At 47.5% G+C, this 24,210-nt stretch overlaps 2 long non-coding RNA genes across 2 annotated transcripts; one reads left to right on the top strand and one right to left on the bottom strand.

Moving 5' to 3' along the window:
* Nucleotides 1–573: 573 nt before the first annotated feature.
* Nucleotides 574–11,597, bottom strand: LOC122461810. The gene is made up of 4 exons (XR_006284003.1): nucleotides 11,462–11,597; nucleotides 11,095–11,103; nucleotides 3,809–3,812; nucleotides 574–584 (listed from the first exon to the last, which is right to left on the bottom strand). It is a non-coding gene; the product is annotated as an uncharacterized LOC122461810 (long non-coding RNA).
* On the top strand, nucleotides 9,719–11,696 carry LOC122461809. Its single transcript, XR_006284002.1, has 2 exons — nucleotides 9,719–9,872; nucleotides 11,382–11,696. It is a non-coding gene; the product is annotated as an uncharacterized LOC122461809 (long non-coding RNA).
* Nucleotides 11,697–24,210: the final 12,514 nt, after the last annotated feature.

The following is a 24,210-nucleotide window of genomic DNA, read 5'->3' on the forward strand; positions in this document are numbered from 1 at the left end:
TAACCCAGGGTAGACAAAAGGATCCCATGGTCAATTTTGGGAGCGGGCTCACTTTCCATATTTCTGTCTCCACAGGCTGTTGGTGAGCAATTTTAACAATTTTACCTAATAACAAATCAGGCATAACCATGCTGGAAACATATTGCCTTCATTTATATTTGTAGGTATCGAACCCTAACATTCCCAGATATTACCCAAAACATTTCATGTTCAAGTGATGCTAAACTAAGAATTTGCCTCTCAGTACATCCTATGGCCAAGGCAGCTTTAGTTCCTAATTTTATTTGTTGTTTTTTTTCTCAGCAGCCAGGAGGTGGTGTTTAGCCAAAACTTGTTAGTCTCTAAGGTACCACAAGTACTCCTTTTCTTTTTGCGAATACAGACTAACACAGCTGCTCCTCTGAAACACATATTTTATGTTGCTTTCAGGTTTCCCAGACCTATTTGTACCAAGTCCACATTCACAAGCAGGCAGGCACTATCTTGCAGTTGTGACAAGGAACTTAATTTATTCTTAATTACCTCCAGGTCTACAGTATTCATAATCCCTGCTCCAAAACCAATTCCTCCTAATATGGTGTCTGCTACATGAGGATGTTTCCCAGTTAACAGACTGGCATTTCTTGACCTCCGCCCTTCTGCAACCTTGGTTTCTGTAAATACAGTTAAAATGCTTATTAATCCTTTTCTGCCTAATACAGTGGGGGTTTTTTTGTAACAAAATACACAACAATGCTAGCAACAAGACAAAACATAAAACACAAAGCACAATGTTTGTCATGACAGTAGATTCATAGTATTATGGATTGCTCTTCAGCTGGTACCAGCTTTTCCTGAAGTTCTGAAAGACAAAAATAACATTTTTCTAACTCTTTTGGGGTGGCAGATTATTGCTTAAAATATCCCTTCCTTTTACAAATATCCTTCCTGATTGCAGGCAAAACACAAGAATTACCCCCATACTTTCCTGTGTTTTTGTTCTATAGGCAGACCAGGTTTCAATGGCTTCTACCTTTCCTTACTCCTGCCACTATGCCCCTTAGGGCTCCCAACCAGTTTTCCAAGTTCTTTATCTGTTGCCTGCCTGCTTGTCTGAGCCCGATCCTGCTTTCCTCGCTGAACCGTCCTTTCTCATGGGCACAGGCTTTATCCCACTAACCATTTAGCAAGGAGGGTAGGCTCCCCACACCTCCTGGTCCCTCTTCTTAAACATTTTTCTTAAAATTGTGAAATCGCAACACTATCCCATACTCCTATATCCTTCAGATTGAGGTCTTACAGAAATCTACTCCTTATTTGCCCATGCTCGTGCTGGGACTTACAAAACACAAAAGTCTATACCCACTAAAAACTCTGCCTGACAGACCAGGAGGGGGGAACACTAAGCCCCTTACCTTTGGGGTTCGATCCTGCTACGATCAAGGGTATATTCACCTATGCAATTTTTCCCCAACAGACAGGTAGGAGTGAGGACTCTAATCCTCCCCCTTATGGCCTGGAACCTCTAGGACCGGGAGTGTGCACACCTGAATTATCGATCACTTTATACGTATGGTATACCTTTTAGCAATATTTTCAACAATCACAGTGCATGTCTTCCCCCTTTCACAATTCTCCACCGAAAATGTTATGCTTATAAGAAGCACACGGGATCTTTTTCAGGGGAAAAGGCAATACACTGTGTTTACTGAAGATATAACAATTAGCATATGCATTCAATCACACACACACACACACACACACACACACACACACACACACACACACACACACACACACACACACACTCTCTCTGTCCCGCCAGTTGATGTTATAGTTACCAGTTCAGAGTCCAGATCAATCTAGTGGCCAGCTAGGTTGATCATGGGTAGGTAGGAGCTGGGTTCTGCCAGTCGCGACGCGATGCTCCGGGGAAGTCTTGGCAGGACAAACCCAAAGTTTCATGGCATGGCACCCTGTTTATATAGTGATTTTCCTTCACTGGGACCAATGAGTTTTGCGCCATCATGCTGTAATCAATTGTTGCTTGTTTTCTTAAATTGTTTTTCTCATCCTTTATCTTGTTCTTTTATCAAGTCTCTCAGGGAGTTACCCCATGCTGGTTTTGATCACAGCTATCTTGTCCCCATTGATAGGTGCCTGTCTCATCTTTAGAGTTGTCAATCTGCCCTCCTCTGACATTTCAATAGGGGCGTGTTGCAGCCTTCTGGAGCCCTTGAGTCTGTCTCTAGTTCCTCCCTAGAACATCTGGTTCAGTCATGGCCTTCACACTTATCTTTTAACACACATTTCTCATTCTCACACACAACAGAATTAATTTACACAGAACATTTTGAACAGGAACATCAAGTTGTAATGCAAAAGTAAAACAACTTTTACTTTTACTTGCTAAACCTACAACAAAGTTGTGACCCTTAAAGGTCTGTTACTGCCTTGAAATCAGTCCAGACACAAAGAAATTCTGGCTGATGCATCTCTACCAATGGCACATTTAGGCCATTCCTTTTTGCTACTCAAAAAGGGTGGCTGGCAAGATATGGTCAAACCATACATTAATGCATGCTATATTATTATCTTACTATTCTTTATCCTTCATTCCAAATTATACAAAATACAAACATAAAATCCTACTACTACACCCTGACAACTTCATTGGAGGGGATGCTCACAGTTCCTGCCAGGCCCTCCTCCTAAACATACACATGCACACACCTTCATACACAGAGAGACTTGCAACATAGACGCACACACATACACACCACTACACACAGAGAGAGACCTACACAGTTACCTATAACACAGAAAGACATCTGAAACACACACAGACCCCTGCAATGTTCATGAACATATAAACACACGTAAGCCAGCAAACAGCTGCCATATGTATAATATACCTCCCCTCTCCACGCACACATCAGCAGGAGAAGAGGCTGTGTCTCCAGGGGTTCCTAAAGCTGTCTTGTCAATTGCATCCTTTGGAAGATGAAATTGAAGGTGCCTTTTGGTCTGTTTCCTAATCTCTGTCTGGCCTCTAGATGGAGAGGGACACCAGGAGTCTGATTGCAGCTGCTGATGGAGATGGATGGGTTACAGGAAGCAATCTGAAAGCAGTTAAGCCCCACAGCTACAGCTGTCCCAGGGGTGAGTCAGTGCCTTGCACACAGTGCTTTGCGTTTGTGTCTTCCCAGCCGCTGGAGGGAGCAAAACACACAGACACTCCCGCTGCAGAGTCATTGGCCCGGGGAAAGGCAAAGACCCAGGCCACCGGAGCCTGCAGCTCAAGCAGAACACAAGCATCTCTTCCACCTGCAGTGTGTGGAGTGGCAGCAGTCAGGGGTCTCAAAGTGCATGGGTCCCTCCTGTGCAGCTTCCTAGGAATGCCCAGGCTATGCAGCCCTGTGCCAGGGGTGTGCCAGGCACATAACCAGCCCTCTCTCTGTTCCAGTTCACTGGGCCAGCAGAGCAGCCCAATGAAGGCTGCGGGAAACCACCATAACTTAGAGCAACCCCTGTGGGCTAATAACAATAATAGCACCAGCCAAGCAGCGACTTCCAGTCAGTCTTGTCCCAGGAGCCTCTGGGTGCCACTCTGGCCTGTCATTCCCACGTAGCACACAGGCTGCAGTATGAACCCCAGTGCCGTCAGTGTACACAGAGTGCCTGGGCAATCACATTCTGTAAGGCCCATCTCTGACCATCCTCCACAGCCTGGAAGCCATCCTATCCGGAGTACATGTGTTATTGGGACAGGAGGATGGGACCAAGGGAGGGCCATAAATAAAGATCTTGCACTGGAGCGGAAGCAGACGAGTCTGTTGAATGAGCAGTGACCTCAGAGGCCAGCCTGGAACACCAATAATTAAAGGAACTATACAAATCCCAGCTGAGTGCCTTTATCTACATGCTGCAGTGACCAGGGGCCAGGTCCAGCCTCAGACAGCTCTCTCTGCAGAGGATGTGAACTCTCCAAGGCAGCATGAAGGAGAGAGGGCTCCACATTGCAGCACATTTATCGAGTGTCCTCCTGCCTTTGTTAGGTTGCAGGGGCTGTTGCTGAAGAGCCTGGGAGTCAGTAAAAGGCTGCCGGAGCTGACAGGACAGGAACTGATTTTGCACAGTTCGCCTGCCTGTCTGAAGCCCAGACTTGGGTGTGCAGGGATTGCAGAACAGCCTTGCTGCTGGGGAGCTGCATAAGGGCTAGTACTTCTCTGCAGAGACACAGGAAAACCAAGATTCAAGATTGGGGCTGTAGCAGAGGCAGAATGTAGTGCATGGCCCCAGGCACCCTGGGATGCCCCTCTTCCTCTTTTGCACCATGCCTTAGTTTGTCCCTACTGCACAGCTAATCACCTACAGCCATTTCAGCCATTCATAAAATCAGGGTTAGAAGGGACCACAAAGGTCTGCTAGTCCAACCCCCTGCCCAGATGCAGGATTTGTTGTGTCTAAACCATCCCACACAGGTGGCTTTCCAGCTTCCTTTGGAAAACCTCCAGCAAAGGAGCTTCCACAACCTCCCAAGGCCTCTGCTCCATTGTCCTACTGTTCTTACAGCTGGGAAGTTTCTCCTGAGATTTAATCTAAATCTGGTTTCAGAGTAGCAGCCGTGTTAGTCTGTATTCGCAAAAAGAAAAGGAGTACTTGTGGCACCTTAGAGACTAACCAATTTATTTGAGCATCTATTTATCTAAATCTGCTATGCTGTAATTTCAACCCATCACCTCTGGTCCTACCCTCTATGGCAAGAAAGAAACACTTTTCTCCATTTTTTTAGTGGCAGCATTTCAAGTATTTGAAGATCACTATCAGGTCCCCACTTAATCTCCTTTTTTCCAAACTATAAACATACCCAGTTCTGTTAGAATATAGGCTTTACAGGCAGGCCTGAATATCTATACTTTAAGAATTTAGGTGTATTTATATCACTTAGCTAGTTACAGAGGTATAAAAACAAAGAATCAAAATCACAGTCTGCCTGTGTATGGGCCTTCTTTCACTAGGATAGTCTGCAGCCTTGTTCTTAGGCTAAGGCCTTTGGCTAAGCAGCAGGGGCAGCCATAAGCTGAGAAGCATATTGTCACATCCTCACATCCCAAACCAGTTACATTGAAATAAGATGGTATTGGGCTGTTAGGAAGATGATCCTGTCCTGATAGTGCCCATCATCACCAGATAAAGAAACAGATCTTAAGATGGCTAAAGAAAACTTAGTTTGATAGCATCCTGTCTGGCAAGAACTCACTTATCAATGGTTGTGGTTGTGAAACCCTCATTTCTGTATTGTTTTATGTTTATGGCCCCCACTTTTCTATTGTTAATCTGCCTGGTTCTCTAATTGTTTCTGTCTGCTGTACATTAATTTTGCTAGGTATAAGTTAATTAGGGTAGTGGGATATAATTGGTTAGAGATTATGTTACAATATGTTAGGATTGGTTAGTTAAATTTCAGTAAAATGATTGGTTAAGGTGTAGCTGAGTTTACTATATAAACTGGGGTCAAACAGGAAGTGGAAGGGAAATTGGAATTATGCTTGCTAAGTGGGGGGAACAGGAACAGGGAATAGGTAATGGGGAACAGGGACACAGGCAAGGCTCTGCGGCGTCATAGCTGCGAAGGGGGACATGGGGTTAATGCTCTGCGGCATCATAGCTGCGAAGGGGGACACTGGGTAAACACTCTGCAGTGTCAGAGCTGGGAAGGGGGACACTGGGGAACAGACTTTATCGGTGTATAGAGATCAGCCCGACTGGTGTGAAGGGCTTTGGAATATGCTTGCTTGGAAACTAACCCCAATAAACATTGCATTGTCTGCACTTCGGACTTCTGGTCTTTTGCTGCTTGCTGTCTGTGTGACAAGAGCCAGGGAAGTGGGAGGGTGAAGGGAAAGCCCGTATTGTTTGCATTCCATCCCTTTGATCACCTTTGTCGCTCATCTCTGGATCCTTTCCAGTTTCTCCACATCCTTTCCATACATTAGTGATCAAAACTGGACACAGTACTCCAGCTGAGGCCTAACCAGCGCCGAGTAGAACGGTACTGTCACCTCCCATGACTTGCATGCTATGCCTCTGTTAGTGCAACCCAAAATTGCATTTGCTTTTTTTTTGCAACAGCATCGCATTGCTGACTCATGTTGAGGTTGTGATACACCACAGCTCCCAGATCCTTCTCAGCAGTGCTGCTGCCAAGCCAGTTATCCCCCATTCTGTATTTGTGCATTTGGTTTTTCTTCCTTAAGTGTAGCACCTTCCATTTGTGTTCGTTGAATTTCATTTTGTTGTCTATAGCCCAGTTCTCCAATTTATCAAGATCCCTTTGAATTTTAGCTCTATCCGAAGTATTGGCAACCACCCTAGCTTTGTGTCATCTGCAAATTTGATCAGTACCCTCTCTATTCCTACATCCCGGTCATTAATAAAGATGTTAAACAATACCAGGCCCAGAACAGATCTCTGTGGAACTCCACTTGAGACCTCCCTCCAAACCAATATCATTTTATTAATAGTTACTCTTTTGTTTGCAGGTGTTTAACGAATTATGTATGCACTTAATGGTAGTTCTGCCAAGCCTGCATTTCTCCAGCTTACTTATGAAAATGTTATGGGGACTGTGTCTCTCACCAGGCTAACACTGTAGGTGGGACGGCACTGCCCCTGCCCCTATGACCCAGCCGTACTTCCTGCTCTCTGACCAGCAGTTCAGGAGTCTTTCCAGGGCTGGCTACATTCACGTGTTCGAAGAAGAGATTCTCTTTTTGGTCCTGGCATGGCACATTGCCTATGATTTTGCTGTGAGTGGGTGAGAAGCCAGAGGCTGCTGAGCAAAGGGCAGAGGGAGAGGGTGGGAGAAGGTGACATCGCATCTTCAGGGAAGAGTCAAAAACCTGGGAAGAGGGAAGGGGAAGGAGAGAGAGGCAAACAGCCAGTAGCATTCCGGTAGCGGCATTAAGGAAGCAGGAGCTGGGGCTGGAGCTCCGGCTTGGCAGCCAGCAAAGCTGAGTTTTGCTCTTCCCAGCCCCTCCCATTCTGTTATAAACAGGAGCGTTTGGGGCTTAGCTGCAATGTCGTGTGGAGATGTTACAATAAAAGCAATACTCAGCAACCAAGGATCTCAAAGCACCTTCTAAGCGCGGACAAGTGGCACCAACCCCCTTTCACAGGCAGGACAACTGAGGCTTGCAAAAGTGAAGTGTCCTGTTCCAGGTCATCATGGCAGAGATGGAAATGGAAGCCACGTCTTGTGACTCCTAGCCTAGTTCCCTGTCCTTTGGAGCACCCTGTCTCCTAGCATCTGGGGCTGTAGTTGCCCGAGATATCCACAGCCACAGAGCCAGCCTCACCACATGTGAACTCCTCTGAAAGTTAATGGACATGTAGGAAATGGCAGGAAGCCGCCACGGTCCACGCTGTCTGCCCCCTGCAATTGCAAGGAATTGATTGTATCTGATGCAGCCGCCTGAACCTAATGTACAAACCCAGCTCTGCACGCTTTAATGAATGGTCATTGGTTAAAGTGCCAAAAGGTGAAGCTTGTTATATATTATTCCCCACCAGCTGGAGGCTTTTACCATTTCCTCTTCAACATTGCTGTCAACACAATTCACCTGTGTCTTCCCACATTACCGTACACTCCACAAGCTAATGCAAACACCAAAGCTGGCTGAAAGTGCTGTCTGTTTAGGGCTGTGTGAGTCATTATTTTGCTTGAGAAAAGCTTTAAAGCTTAGCTAACAGCAGCAGCAGCTTGAGTCAAATGACTCACTCACTCATTTTATGGAAACAGAACCTATCTCAAACTGCCTGGTCTCTGAAGAGAGAAGGAGCTGGAGGGTGGGGTGCTGGGTTTCCAGCACACCCCAATGCACACACTGCATTGAAGGGGAGCCAGCAAAACAAGAGCCGGTGAAACATTTTCTGACAGAGAGTTTTCCTGTTGCAAAATGCTGATTCCACAAAATAGAAATGTTTTGTGGGAAGTTATTTGATTTTGCTGAAATTTTCAATGGGAAATTGTCAAAGTGTTTCTTTTTGACTTTGACTTTTATGCTAATATAAAAGAATCATAGAAGATTAGGGTTGGAAGAGACCTCAGGAGGTCATCTAGTCCAACCCCCTGCTCAAAGCAGGACCAACCCCAACTAAATCATCCCAGCCAGGGCTTTGTCAAGCCTGACCTTACAAACTTCTAAGATTGGAGATTCCACCACCTCCCATTCCAGTGCTTCACCACCCTCCTAATGAAATAGTTTTTCCTAATATCCAACCTAGGCCTCTTGTACTGCAACTTGAGGCCATTGCTTCTTGTTCTGTCATCTGCCACCACTGAGAACAGCCGAGCTCCATCCTCTTTGGAACCCCCCTTTAGGTAGTTGAAGGCTGCTATCAAATCCCCCCTCATTCGTCTCTTCTGCAGACTAAATAACCTCAGTTCCCTCTGCCTCTCCTCATAAGTCATGTGCCCCAGCCCCCTAATCATTTTTGTTGCCCTCCGCTGGACTCTCTCCAATCTGTCCACATCCTTTCTGTAGTGGGGGGCCCAAAACTGGATGCAGTACTCCAGGTGTGGCCTCACCAGTGCTGAATAGAGGGGAATAATCACTTCCCTTGATCTGCTGGCAATGCTCCTACTAGTGCAATCTAAAATGCTGTTAGCCTTCTTGGCAACAAGGGCACACTGCTGACTCATATCCAGCTTCTCGGCCACTGTAATCCCCATGTCCTTTTCTGCAGAACTGCCACTTAGCCAGTCAGTCCCCAGCCTGTAGCAGTGCATGGGATTCTTCCTTCCTAAGTGCAGGACTCTGCACTTGTCCTTGTTGAATGTCATCAGAATTCTTTTGGCCCAATCCTCCAATTTGTCTAGGTCACTCTGGACCCTCTCCCTACCCTCCATTGTATCTACCACTCCTCTCAGTTTAGTGTCATCCGTGAACTTGATTAGGGGGCAGTCCATCCCATCATCCAGATCATTAATGAAGATGTTGAAAAAAACCGGCCCCAGGACCGACTCTTGGGGCACTCCGCTTGATACTGGCTGCCAACTAGACATTGAGCCGTTGATCACTACCCATTGAGCCTGACGATCTAGCCAGCGTGCTATCCACCTTATAGTCCATTCATCCAATCCATACTTTTTTAAATTGCTTCATAATGTGGTAAGGCACCTCCTTCGTGTTGCCAGACTTAGCGCTTCCCACTCTGGCGATGGCAGGCCTGAGGTAATCAGCCCCACTCAGGGCAGGGTTCGCCTTCCCTCTTCTGTGCTCCCTTGGTCATACTTTCAGGGTAGGCCTGAGGGTTGGCCTAAGGGGTGATCCTCCACCAAATAAAAAGGAAACAGTCTCATAAACAAAAAAACCCTGGGTGGTGGGGGGGAACCTTTCGCTGCCCCCCTCGTTGGTGCTGGGTGTCATCCTGTTGGTTTGCCCTGAGGTGTCAGTCCTTCCCCTAGCAAGCACTCAGGTTTGCCTGTTTCCCCTATGGGAAGGAGTACAGCCTCTCACCCTGGAAAAGCTTATTTCCTTACTGCCACTAGCCTGGCAGCAGCTTATCTCTCTCTTCCCCTTTTCTCTGCCCAGAGGAGGGATTTTTATAGGCCCCAGGCAGCCCTTACTTAATTGGGAACAGGTGTCCCTAATTGACCTGAGGTAACACCTTCTCAGCTTGTAGGGAAAAGGGCCTTTAACATTGTAGGGCTAATATATCAGCCTTTCAGAGGCAAAATCCAAGGCTCTGAAGGCTAAAAAGGCCATCTTGAAAGGAGTCCACAGTCACAAGAAGAAGGAAATCAGGACATCTCCCACCTTCAGGAGGCCCAAAACTTTACGATTATGGAGACAGCCCAAATATCCTAGGAGGAGTGATCCTCGGAGGTGATACCAGTCAGCTCTGTGTTCTTGGGGAACCAGGGCGCAGTTTCTAGCCTGTCTGACTCATGAAGGACACCCCTCCCACACCAGCCTCTGCTTGAACCAAAACCAATCCTAGAAAAGACTTGCAGAGAGCAGTGAAGGGCATTGGGAGACATACCTAGACCCCTCCTGACAAGGGTGACAAAATTAAGGCAACTCCTCTAGCCTCATCTGCATGAAAGATGGGACAGGGAGACATCTCCATTAGCATACAGAATGGAAAACAGAAATTCCAACCCAAGAATTGCACTGAACTCTGGGACGAGAAAAGCAGGGAAGCACTGCATCATGGGGGATCTCTGCTCCAGTTGTTAATGAACCTACGCCTGCACACACCCAGCTCAGCAGTTATCAGATCAATTCTAGTAATGAATCCTTGACTGATATCCAAAATATTGAAGCAGCCTAATTGCATTGTGAGCTCCCTGGAAGGAACACCACCCAAAGCCAAGAGTGATGAGCTCCTATTCTCTAGCCTAAAGAAAACCCTTGAGTCAACAGTTTACCCTTAAACAAATCTAGTGTTCTCCCTTGAACCATTGCTGTTTCTCGACAAAAACCCCTAACTATGTTCAAGTAAGTTTTCTGATGCTTGGATCCAAACTATGCATCAGTTCCACTGGGACCCCATCTTCTCCTGACTGATCATGCTGGGGGCTCTGCCTGTCTCCAGCACTCAGGACCCTGAGCTACCACCATCACCTGGGAACCCTGACCAGTTCAAGCTTCATGGAAGTGGTGAGATCCCCCTCTTTTTATCTCTCTGTTTTCCTTTCTACAGTATTAACCTTTCAGGTATTAACCTTTAATAATGTAACTGTTATGTTGGTTTAGGCTCTCCTTGTGTAGTTATCAGTATTATCCAATAAATAACTTTTATCGTTAAGCTGGTTGCTTCTCTCTCTCTCTGAACTTTACTCTTTTGTGTTTTTAGCTTCCCCATTTACTCTGCAGCAATGCTTCTTTTACCTAAGCTAAAGACCCCTGTAGCGCCCAAAATACTGTGGGGTTTGCTCATCAAGTGGGTTACTACCAGTATAATTGTAACATGAAAGTGGGGATAGGGACGTGCTGAACCTGTGGCATATAAGGGTGGCAGCTTGAAAGTGCTGCTTGACCCAGTCCATTGAGTCCAGGGACATATGAGGGGGTCAGCTTGAGAGTGCTGATTGACCCGATCCACTCAGACTTGCTCTGTTAGTGTGTCTGTGTTCATCTGATTCTGGGGCTGGAGGAACCCAGCCCTGGGGAACCTAGGTCCTGCAGGATAGCTCCATTGGTAGGGAACTTGCAGAAGGGAGAGGTAGAGCTCCATATGAACACACAAGTGACACAAGCAATACCGTGATAGAATTACAGACCCCTCGATCTGCTGGCAATGCTCCTACTAGTGCAATCTAAAATGCCCCCAGAAGAGTAACCCTAATAAATGAGCATACTCCAAAGTAACAGGCATATCTGGTAACAGAGGAACAAGCTTGACCACTATGACATTATCAAGTTCCCCCTGACCACAGACTCACCATGAAGAAGATAGAGGATAACAACACTGGTCTTCATTGTAGATGTCAAGGTCAACAAACATCAGATCAAGCAGGCTGTCAAGAAACTGTATGATATTGATGTGGCCAAGGTCAACCCATTGATCTGGCCCAATGGTGAGAAGAAGGCTTATGTCCGTCTTGCTCCAGACTGTGGTGCATTGGATGTAGCCAACACGATTGGAATAATCTAAAGTGCATCCATCAAGAGCTGGGCAGATGAGATAACAAACTTTGTAAAACCGAAAAAAAAAAAAAAAAAAAAAAAGACCCTCTTGCAGCCACCTGGCCTGACTTTGTCACAATAATATAATATATAATACAAAAGTCAGAATGATGAAATAGAAGTGACCTATTATAGAATATTTTGTTTTGCAAAAAATTCCAAGATTTCAGCTTTGTGTCCTGATTTGGCATGAAACAACACTGAAATCTGAGAATTTCCCATAGGACAGAACTTCGGTGTTTTGTCCAGCTCTCTGCACAGGTACAGAGCACAGCCAGTCAGGCTGGTAGCTAAAGCATGTACTCCTGGTCTGCAGGCAGTCATGCTGACTGGTGCAGTGACTGAGCACAGTGCCTTGGCTGCAGCACACTGGCACTTGGCTGGTTTTGAAGATCTGAGCCTGCATTTCTAGATGTAGTTAGTGCCAGTGGAAGGTGCTCGGTTGGCAGTGCTGGAGACCAAATTCCTTCATTTATCCGTAGAACAGGTGCAGCATGGGCGGCGCAGGGCAAGTCTCCCGCCCAATATCCAGTGCCCTTGTACCTCATCCCAGCCCTGGAGGGACTCTACATGTAGGAGTGGGAGTGAAGCTCAGTCTCCATGGCCCATTCAGTTCCAGGCTTCTCTGCTGAAGCAAACAGCTGGTCGTTTCTGAGATATGAACACCTTCATTTGGCTTTTTGTGACCCACCCAGTTTGTCAGTGACTGACCCTCGATAACCAGCACTGTTGGGGCTCTGTTAGTGGATATACAGTGGCACAGCTGCTGTCCCATGAAAGCAGGCCTTGCCCGTTCTGCATGGCTGTCATGATGTTGGCCTGGATAGGGAGGGTGCACTTGCTCTCCCTTTTAGCAGAGCTGCCTTTCCTGTGTTTTCACTTTGGTGAAGGAGTGGAGGAGCCATCCCCATCTCTCTTTAGGAAAGTTGAGTTCTGCAGAGGAAGAGCAATTCTTTCTCTAACACTTCTGCTCCTGGAGTCAGGATGGGCAAACCAGATAAACTGAGATACAAACTGAATTATCCTGTAAAACTCAAACCCAAATCTTGGAGGAGGTTCCCAGAAGCTGGATTCATTTCTGCTGTCTCTGCACTTCCAGGCTCGCGCCAGGCCTGGAAGCAGAAATCCCAAGATGCCATGAGCCTAACCCTGATCCAGCAGACCCAGAGTTCCATGACTCTGCTAGGCTGGGCAAAATCCAGGAAGGGCTGGTATGAGATGCATGCAATCAATGAGGGAGTAAAGGATGGCAGCACAATAAATGCCAACCAACAAGGGCTTATGGAATACAGGTCTTGCCAAACTAACTTGAGATCATTTTTTGATGAGATGACAAGTTGGTCAATAAAGGTAGCTGTGTTGATTTAACATACTTAGACTTCTGTAAGGTGTTTCATTTAGTCTTGCATGACATCTTGATTTAAAATATTAGCTCTATACACAATCAATGAAGCACAGACAGAATGAAATAAAAACTGTCTAACTGATAGATCTCAAAACTTAATTGTAAGTGGGGAATCATTGTCCAATGGGGGTTTTCTAGTGGGGTCCCATACGGTTCTGTTCTTGACCCAGTGCTAGTTAATATTTCTATCAGTGATCTGGAAGAAAAAAGGAAATAACTGCCAGTAAAGTTTGCAGATGACATAAAGATGGGTGGCGTTGGCATGGTATCTATGATAAGGACAAGTCAGTTTTACAGAGTGATCTAGATTGCTTGGTAAACTGGTCTCATTTGAATAACGTGTTTTAATACAGCTAAATGCAAGGTCAAACATCTAGGAATCAAGAATGTAGGTCACACTTAAAGGATGAGGGACTGAATTTTGGAAAGAAGTGACTCTGAAAAGGACTCAGGTATCCTAATGGATAGCTAAGACTCTCAGTGGCTGAGAGACAGAGAATGCAATCCTTGGATAAACGAGCAGGAAGATGGGTCTATCATTGTGTATGGGATTATGAGACCTTCAGCGGAATATTCTGGGCGGTTCTGATGCTCACACTTTAAAAAGGATGTGGACACATTGGAACGTGTTCAGAAAAGAGCTACCAAAACAGTTCGAGGTCTGAAAACCCTCCTGTAGAGTAAGAGACTCAAGCTCAGCCTAGCTAATTTATCTAAGAGAACAGTCAGAGGTGGGTTGAGCATCTATAAGGATTTACACAGAAGAAGATCTCTGCTCGCAGAGGCTTGCTCTTCAATCTAGTGGCCAAAGGCAAAACAAGATCCAGCGGCTGGAAGCTGAACCTGAGACATTCAGGCTAGAACTAAAGTGCAGGTTTTTTTAACAGAGCGGGGAATTAGCTATTGGAATCATTTACCTAGAGACATGCTGGATTCTCCCTCACCTGTAGGCAAGGTTGGGTGCCTTTCTGGGTGAGATGCTTGAGTTCAACCACAGGTTACTGGGCTGGATGCCGATTCCCTGCGGGAGGCTCTGTGGCCTGTGCTATCCAGGCATCGGACGGGATGATCAGAACAGTCCCTTCTGGCCTTAAAATCTATCCCTCATCCTGGAGGAGAGGGGGCCCATGTAGCAGCATGCACAGGGCTGCTCTGAGACTGCCTGGCCCTGCCTCCCCTGAGACATGCCCCCATCCTCTTGCTAAGTATATGGCTGGGGCAAGGCAGAGCCTGTTCTAGGGTGAAAGGCAAATTTCTGCTGGTCGACTGTCAGCAAGGATGTGTGGCAGCAATAGGAAGAGGTCCCAGGGAAGAGAGCTGGCTGACAGGTCCCAAGCCCAGGCTGGTGGACCAAACAGGGTATGTCTACACTGCACGCTAAGCCAGGGCTCTGACCCAGGTTTGAGCCCAAACCCCGCTGCTGTCCGCACAGAAATCAGTCTGACTTGGGGCAGCAAGCACCCAGGAGCCGGGTCCTGCTTGGGGCATGGGTCAGAGCCCAAGTCCCGCTGTGACTCAGTCCAAGCCCTGCCACTTCACAGTGTGGATGCAGCTCAAGCCACAGACCTGAGTCAGAAGGTCTGTGTCATGCAGTGTGGACATGTTAGCATGGCTGCAAGACCCAGATCCAGCAATTGTAAACCCCGGTTTACAATGCAGTGTGGACGCTCAAGCATGGGCTTGGAAACACCAAGTCCACAAGCTTGTGTGTCACAGACCCGGGCTTGCAGTGCAGCCTAGACGTCTCCTTACTGTGACCAGAACCCCTTGTGTGCAAGTGTGGTGGGAGAAAGGGGGCTGAATGAGCAGCATCAGAAGTACTATCAAAGCCAAGGCTGCAGGGGGGGCGTTCTGAGAAGGGTTGCTGAATACTTTTTTGCAGTACCCCTCACTCCCAGCTCTAATTAGCGTCAGTTCCTGCCATGCCAGAGTCCGGCGACTCTAAGAGAGCCTGACAGAGCTGCCCAAGGGTTTCCCAGAAGGAGACTCTGTTGTTCAATGAACTTAGGTGAGGCAACTTTCAAATGCTTCTCCCTTTGCAAAATAAAAGCCACTGGGAGGGCAGGGTGCCTGTGTGTGTGCAGGAAGGAGGGGGGTATGTGAAAGGGCTGTAGAAACTACCTTGGGGATACTGGTCCTGTCAAGAGAAGTCATTTCAGTTTTAAAATGCACAGCGAGCTGCACTGAGAGCTTGAAGTGACAGGCCATGATTACAGGTTTTCTGTGGCGCTGATTGGCTGCTTGATGACTTCTATTTGATGTCTGTCTTCATTTCTCAGTTTGCTCGCAGCCCGTGCTGTCAGTCTTCACTCCCTAATTATCGCTTTCCCTGTTCTAATATCTCGGCCGGAGCTCACAGGGTCATCTCAGCCAAGCAGCGCGGGAGTTAAACATAGCGCAGTAAAGGATTGCCTCAGCTCAGTATGCCCCAGGAAATTCATAGATTTTAAGGCCAGAAGGAACCGTTATGATCATGTAGTCTGACGTCTTGTGTAGCACAGGTCAAAGTAATTCCCACACAAGAGCTTTTAAAAAACATCCAATCCTGATTTTAAAATTGTCAGTGATGGAGAATCCACCACAACCTTTGGTAAGTTGTTCCAATGATTAATTACCTTCACTATTAAAAATGTATACCTTATTTCCAGTGTGAATTTGTCTAGCTTCCACTTCCAGCCATTGGATCGTGTTAGACCAGGGGTCTCAAACTCCTGGCCCACGGGCCCTCTGCGGCCCAAGAACCTCCCCAATGTGGCCTGCGGGACTCCAGCAATTTTGGACCCAGGCCTCTCCCTTGGCCTCGCCTGCCGCCCCCGGGTGCTTCCCCGCTCTGGGCATCCCCTGGGTGATTTACAATGGCCTGGGGCCCCGCCCACCACCAGCAACACAGCGGAGCTGACCGGCTTTCTGCACACGCTCCACGTGTCTGCCGGCCCCTCCCTGCGGCCCCAGGGTGGGGCGGAGTTGTGCCTCCGTGCACTGCCCCGCCCCGAGCACCCCTGCCATGAATGGGAAGCTGTGGGGGCAGTGCCTGGGGGGCAGCAGTGCGCGGAGGCCCCCAGCCCCGCCTTGGAGCCCCAGATAAGCGCTGCCCCCCCCGACCCTCTCCAAGAGCCTGCACCCCCACCCCTCCCCACATATCCTCTCCTGACCCCAACCTCCCTCCCAGAGCCTGCACCCCTTCCCACACACCCCTTCCTGCCCCCAAACTCCCTCTCAGAGCCTCCACCCCTCCCCACTCCTCCCTCCCAGAGCTTACAACCCCACCCACTCCTCCTGCACCCCCACCCTCTGCCCTAGCCCAAAGCCTGCACCCAGCACCCAAACTCCATCCCAGAGCCCAACCTCTTACCCCTTCTGCACCCAAACTCCCTCCCAGAGCCTGCACCCCAATCCCCTACCCCAAACCTCCTCCCCAACACAAACTCCCTCTCAGAGCCTTAGGCAGCTGGGGACGGAGTTTGGGGGGGCAGAGTTTGGGGGGGGCGGGTTCTGGGCAACATGGGTGACATTATTGGCCCACTGGGAGGATTTGAGGACGGGCACTGGCCGTAAGGTAAATTGAGTTTGAGACCCCTTATTTAAACACTATCACGTTTTTCAGCCAAACTTGTAATCTCATCAAAAAAAGATATCAAGTTAGTTTGAAAGGATGTATTTTCCATAAACTCCTGTTGATTGGCATTAATTAAATTACCCTCTTTTAGTTCATTGAGTCCCATATCAGCTGCTCCATTATTTTGCCCAGAATTGATGTCAGGCTGACAGTCTAATAATTACTTGGGTCATCCTGTTTACCATTTTTAACTGGCACAACATTAACTTTCTTCCAGTCTTCTAGAACTTCCCCAGGGCTCCAAGACTTATTGAAAAGCAGCATTAAATGGTGCAGTGAGCTCCTCAGCTAGCTCTTTTAAAACTCTTGGGTGCAAGTTATCTGGACCTGCTGATTTAAAAATATCTAACTTTAGTAGCTTCTGATTAACATCCTCCGGAGATACAAGTGGAATGGAAAATATGTTATCATCACTATTTGATGAGACTGCGTCATCTGTTTTCCCCCCAAATACAGACCAGAAATGTTTACTGCATACCTCTGTCTTTTCTGAGTTATTACTGATAAAGCTACCATTTCCTTCTCGTAATGGACCAACACCATTGTCAGGATTCTTTTTGTTCCTAATATAGTTAAACAACTCTTACTTATTGTTCTTTACTCTGCTGGCAATAGAGTTTTCCTTGTGTCTCTTGGCTTCCCTTATCAATTTCCTACAGTTTTAAACTTCTGATTTAGACATATTACTATCAGCTTCCCATTTATTCCATTTGTTATATATCTATATTTTTACAGATGCCTTCACTCTCCTTCTAAACCAGGTTGTTTTTTTAACCAGCACGACCTTCTTCCTCCATTGTGGGTGTGATGGGATCCCCAGGGTGCAACCTAGGACTGTGGGACCATTGTGCCCCCTTATCTCTTCATCCTGGGCTGTCTCTCACAATGCTTTGCTAGTGACAAGCAGCGAACCCCTCCAGGCGCTATTATCACTCAGCGCAACAGCATGTGGAGCCCCACACTCAGCTAGATTGCATGAATGCTCCCAGAGCCACTCATGAATCACACATAGAAAAGCACCAGCCAAATCTCGCCAGCTCTCAGCCTTGTACCCTAGGAATATACCATCTTGCCCTGCTCAAGACCCTTTCTTGAGCAATGCAAGTTTATTAACTGGCTCACCACTTCATCAATGAAATTTGGCATACACCAGCCTTTGTGTCCTGAGCTGATTTACTAAACACTTCAGTCAAACTCACTGGTAGAGATAAACAGTAAAATAAGTTTATTGATTACCAAAGATGGATTTTGAGTGATTGTAAGTGATTGGTAACTACCTCTGACTTTTCGCCTAAGAAAACAAAATAAGCGTGCAATTAAAATCCTAAACCTGTAAATCCTAAACCTAGGCAGTATTTAGATTAAGCAGTTTTCTCACCCCACTGGATGTTACAGTTCATTATACACAGGTTTCACCCTTGAAACCTGGGCCAGTCTCCTCTGTTGGAGTCTTCAGTCTTCTGAGCATCCTTGTTACTTGCAGTGTAGGTGGGGGGAGGAGAAAAGGCAAAGCTTCGGGCCACTGTGTTCTGTTTTATACCCTTAGTCCATGTACTTAGAGAACGTAAGTCCAGGCATGTCTGGTGGGCATTGCTGAGTCAACAGGCAAGGTTGAGCAATTCCCCTGGTGCGGCGTTGTGCAAGTGAGTCACTGCATTGTAACTCCCTTGCTGGACAATGGCTGTTGCTGGTTGTTCAACACCTGCCCTGGCATTTGCTAGCTCCCTTGTCCTTGCCTCTGGGGATCTAATATCTGGGCAAGTCCCCAACTCACAACATATTTTAATGACCACCATACAACACAAGCTCATAACTTCATGTACACTAATGATATACATATTTAGATAGAGCAGTCTCTTTCAGCAAATCATAACCTTTCCCCTGATACCTCACATGACATGATTATGTGCAAGATCACAATTATATACAAATTGTGAATATGGGGGTTACAGGGCGCTCCCCTGAAGTATAGAGTGTGACAGTGGAATTGTAGCTTTTGGGGCACCTAGTAAGGTGTTTTTACCACAATTATCATTCACATGTTTCTGATTGGGGAGAGGTAGATATGCTGGAGGGTAGGGGTAGGGTCCAGAGTGACCTAGACAAATTGGAGGATTAGGCCAAAAGAAATCTGATGACATTCAACAAGGACAAGTGCAGAGTCCTGCACTTAGGAAGGAAGAATCCCATGCACCGCTACAGGCTGGGGACCAACTGGCTAAGCAGCAGTTTTGCAGAAAAGGAGCTAGGGGTTACAGTGGATGAGAAGTTGGATATGAGTCAGCAGTGTGCCCTTGTTGCAAAGAAGGCTAACGGCATATTGGGCGGTATTAGTAGGAGCATTGCCAGCAGATCAAGGGAAGTGATTATTCCCCTCTATTTGGCACTGGTGAGGCCACACCTGGAGTATTGTGTCCAGTTTTGGGCCCCCCACTAGAGAAGAGATGTGGACAAATTGGAGAAAGTCCAGCGGAGGGCAACAAAAATGATTAGGGGGGCTGGGGCACATGATTTACGAGGAGAGGTGGCAGGAACTGGGATTATTTAGTCTGCAGAAGAGAAGAGTGAGGGTGGATTTAATAGCAGCCTTCAACTATCTGAATGAGAATTCCAAAGAGGATGGATCTAGACTGTTCTCAGTGGTAGCAGATGACAGAACGAGGAGTAATGGTCTCAAGTTGCAGTGGGGGAGGTCTAAGTTGGATATTAGGAAACACTATTTCACTAGGAGGGTGGTGAAGCACTGGAATGGGTTACCTAGGGAGGTGGTAGAATCTCCATGCTTAGAGGTTTTTAAGGCCTGGCTTAATAAAGCCTTGGCTCGGATGATTTAGTTGGTGTTGTTCCTGCTTTGAGCAGGGGATTGGACTAGATGATCTCCTGAGGTCTCTTCCAACCCTGATCTTCTATGATTCTATGATTGAATTCTTCCCCACTGCTGATTTGGCTCATAATTGTTTTCAGCTTTGAGAAATTGGCACTATTAAAGCACCTGGTATAGATATTACTGGTCTGGACTTTATTCTGCTTGCACATTATAAATGTGAACAAGTGACAATCACTTGTACCTAAGCCACAATTAACTTTTAGTTCTGTCATCAGCTCCTCTGGATCTGTTAGGACAAGTGCTAATATAGAATTCCCCGGTGTTGGCTGCAACACTATTTGAGTTAGGAGATTGTCATCTATAGTGTTTAGAAATCCCAAGGATGTTTTAGCACCGGCAGCGTGGCATCTCCAGCACCTGTCACTCAAAATGAAGTCCCCATGAACACACATATTTTTTCCTACACATTATAGATAAGTGCATAAGAAGGCAGTCATCCTGTTCCCTAGTGTGATTTGGAGGTCTGTAGCAGACACCAATTAGCACCCTATCTGATGCTTGATCTGTTAGAACATTGATCCATAAGCATGCAAGATCATTTTCTTCCGAGTTATCAGTGACTTAGAAACAGGAAATGCCATTGTTGACATAGAGTGCCCCTACCCCTCCTGTTTTGCCCACTCGATCTTTCCTAAATAGGTTGTAACCTTTGATTTTAACATTCCAGCTGTGCATATCATCCGACCAGGTTTCCAACTAGATCAAAATTTATGCTCATAAATGAGCAATTCCGATTACTTTTGTTTGTTACCCAGGCTCCTAGCATCAGTGTATAGGCAATTCAAGAATTTCTTCTCTTCTTGGTCTTTTGGTTCCTTCATCAATTTTGTTCTCAATATCTCAATTTTATGCTGAGTGTTCATATCTTCCCTCTTTTTACCATCCCTTATTTCTATTAGTTTAATCCCTCCTGACTATTCTAGGTAGCTTGTCCCCTTTCTACTGAAGTGGAGACAACCAACTATACAGTCCCCTCTCCCTGTAAAGGGTGGATCAGTGTTCCATAAAACCAGGGCCCTGCACATAACACCCCTTACCTAGCCAGCAATTTATTTCCAGAATCTTCTGCCTTCTCGCCTCCTTTGTTTGTGGGACAGGAAAGAGCTCAGAGAAGATTGCTTGGACATTCTTCTTCTTCGGCATACTTCAGAGTTCCCTGAAGACATCTACTAATCTGTGAAGTATCCTGCGGCGCAGGGTCATTAGTGCCAATATGAAACATTGCCAAGGGATCTTTGCCTGTTGACTTCAGAAGTCTATCCAGTCTTAGAGTGATATCTCATTTCTTGGCTCTGGAAAGGCAGCAAACTGTCATGCTATCCACCTGACCCTTGCAGAATGTTCTTTCAATTCTTCTGAGTATTCAATCCTCAATAAGAATTGTCTGTCTTCCTAGTAGGGTTGGAGAACTCTTTGTGAGTAAGCTTGATTTTCTTACTGGTTGGGCAAAGCTGCCATCCACACGTGTCCCGTACATCTCTCTGGTCCCTTGGACCCATTGGTACTTGAGAGATATCCTCCATAGGCTATGTCTACACTACGAAATTAGGTTGAATTTATAGAAGTCGGTTTTGTAGAAAGTGTTTTTATACAGTCAATTGTGTGTGTCCCCACACAAATGCTCTAAGTGCATTTAGTCAGCAGAGTGCGTCCACAGTCAGGGCCGGTGCAACCACTAGGCGAACTAGGCAGTCGCCTAGGGCGCCAAGTGGTTGGGGGCGGCGGTGGAGCGGAGGTAAGCTGGAGCAGGGGTGCACGGGGAGGGCCGCCTGCAGCAAGTAACAGGGGGCGGGGGCGGCGCACAGGGGAACCGCTCCCCGCCCCAGCTCACCTCTGCTCTGCCTCCACCCCTGAGCACTGCCCCGCTCTGCTTCTCTCCCTCCCAGGCTTGCATGCCAAACAGCTGATTGGTGCCGCAAGCTTGGGAGGCGGGAGAAGCAGTGGCGTGCTCAGGGAGGAGGTGGAGCAGAGGTGAGCTGGGGCGGGAAGCTGCTGCACACGGCTCCCTGGGCCGAGGGGAGGGAGGGAGGGAGTGGGCGGCGGGGAGCTGCTGCAGGGGGGGCTGCCCGGGCCGAGGGGAAGGAGGAAGGGAGGGGGTGGCGGGGAGCTGCCGCGGGGGGGCGCAGCGCAAGGTGGAAGTTTCGCCTAGGGCATGAAACCTCCTTGCACCGGCCCTGTCCACAGTACCGAGGCAACCGTCAACTTCCAGAGCATTGCACTGTGGGTAGCTATCCCACAGTTCCCACAGTCTCCACCGCCCATTTGAATTCTGGGTAGAAATCCCAAAGCCTGATGGGGCAAAAACATTGTCACGGGCGGTTATGGGTACATATCGTCAGGCAACCCCTTCCCTCCCTCCCTTCGTGAAAGCAACGGCAGACAATCGTTTCACGCCTTTTTTCCTGGGTTACCCATGCAGACGCCATACCATGGCAAGCATGGAGCCCGCTCAGCTCACCATCACCGTATATCTCCTGGGTGCTGGCAGACATGGTACTGCATTGCTACACAGCAGCAGCTCATTGCCTTTTGGCAGCAGACAGTGCAGTATGACTGGTAGCCATTGTCGCTGTACTCCAGGGTGCTCTTTTAGCCGACCTCGGTGAGGTCGGTCAGGGGCACCTGGGCAAACATGGGAGTGACTCAGCCAGGTCATTTCCCTTTTAAGTTTCGTCTCATGGTGATTCAGTCCTGCTGGCAGTCCTACTGCACCGTCTTCTAATGAGCAGCCAGGAGACGACGATGGCCAGCAGTCACACTGCAGTCTTCCGCCGAGCACCCAGGAGATGATGATGGCCAGCAGTCATACTACACCATCTGCTGCCAGAAGATGTATAAAAATAAATGAAGTGGATCAAAACAAGAAATAGACCAGATTTGTTTTGTATTCATTTTCTCCTCCCTCCGTCCATGAAATCAACGACCTGCTAAACCCAAAGTTTTGAGTTCTATCCTTGAGGGGGCCATTCTGTTTCTCCTTGATGCAAAGCCATCCTCTTTGTTGATTTTAATTCCCTGTAAGCCAACCCTGTAAGCCATGTTGTCAGTCGCCCCTCCCTCTGTCAGAGCAACGGCAGACAATTGTTTCGTGACTTTTTTCAGTGCAGACACCATAGCAATGGGAACATGGAGCCCGCTCAGATCACGCAGCAATTATGAGCACTATAAACACCACACAAGTTATCCAGCAGGATATGCAGAACCATAACCTGCAAGAAAAGCGAAACCAGGCAAGGAGGAGGCGACTGCAGCGCGGTGACAAGAGTGAGGAAGACATGGACATAGACTTCTCACAAAGTATGGGCCCCTGCAATGTGCACATCATGGTGTCAATTGGGCAGGTTCATGGCGAGGAAAGCTGATTCTGGGCCCAGGAAACAAGCACTGAGTGGTGGGACCGCATAGTGTTGCAGGTCTGGGATGATTCCCAGTGGCTGCAAAACTTTCGCATGTGTAAGGGCACTTTCATGGAACTTTGTGACTTGCTTTCCCCTGCCTTGAAGCACCAGAATACCAAGATGAGAGCAGCCTTCACAGTTGAGAAGAGAGTGGCGATAGCCCTGTGGAAGCTTGCAACGCCAGACAGCTACCGGTCAGTTGGGAATAAATATGGAGTGGGCAAATCTACTGTGGGGGCTGCTGTGATGCAAGAAGCCAACGCTATCACTGAGCTGCTGCTATCAAAGGTAGTGACTCTGGGAAATGTGCAGGTCCTAGTGGATGGCTTTGCTGCAATGGGATTCCCTAACTGTTGTGGGGCCATAGACGGAACCCATATCCCTATCTTGGCACCGGAGCACCAAGGCAGCGAGTACATAAACCGAAAGGGGTATTTTTCAATGGGGCTACAAGCACTGGTGGATCACAAGGGACATTTCACCAACATCAACGTGGGATGGCCGGGAAAGGTATATGATGCTCGCATCTTCAGGAACTCTGATCTGTTTGAACAGCTGCAGGAAGGGACTTACTTTCCAGACCAGAAAATTACTGTTGGGGACGTTGAAATGCCTATAGTTATCCTTGGGGACCCAGCCTACCCCTTAATGCCATGGCTCATGAAGCCATACACAGGCACCCTGGACAGTAGTCACGAGCTGTTCAACTACAGGCTGAGCAAGTGCAGAATGGTGGTAGAATGTGTATTTGGGCGTTTAAAAGCGTGCTGGCGCAGTTTACTGACTCGGTTAGACCTCAGCAAAACCAGTATCCCCACTGTTATTACTGCTTGCTGTGCACTCCACAATATCTGTGAGAGTAAGGGGGAGACGTTTATGGCGGGGTGGGAGGTTGAGGCAAATCGCCTGGCCACTGATTACGCGCAGCCAGACACCAGGCCGGTTAGAAGAGTACAGGAGGGCGCGGTGTGCATCAGAGAAGCTTTGAAAACCAGTTTCAGGAATGGCCAGGCTACGGTGTGAAAGTTCTGTTTGTTTCTCCTTGATGGAAACCCCCCACTCCTGGTTTCACTCTACTTTCCTGTAAGCTAAGCACCCTTTCCTCCCCCCTTCGATCACCGCTTGCAGAGGCAATAAAGTCATTGTTGCTTCACATTCATGCATTCTTTATTTATTCATCACACAAATAGGGGGATAACGGCCAAGGTAGCCCAGGAGGGGTGGTG

The sequence above is a fragment of the Chelonia mydas genome, chromosome 9, assembly GCF_015237465.2.
Source record: "Chelonia mydas isolate rCheMyd1 chromosome 9, rCheMyd1.pri.v2, whole genome shotgun sequence".
In the NCBI taxonomy this organism is placed as follows: domain Eukaryota; kingdom Metazoa; phylum Chordata; order Testudines; family Cheloniidae; genus Chelonia; species Chelonia mydas.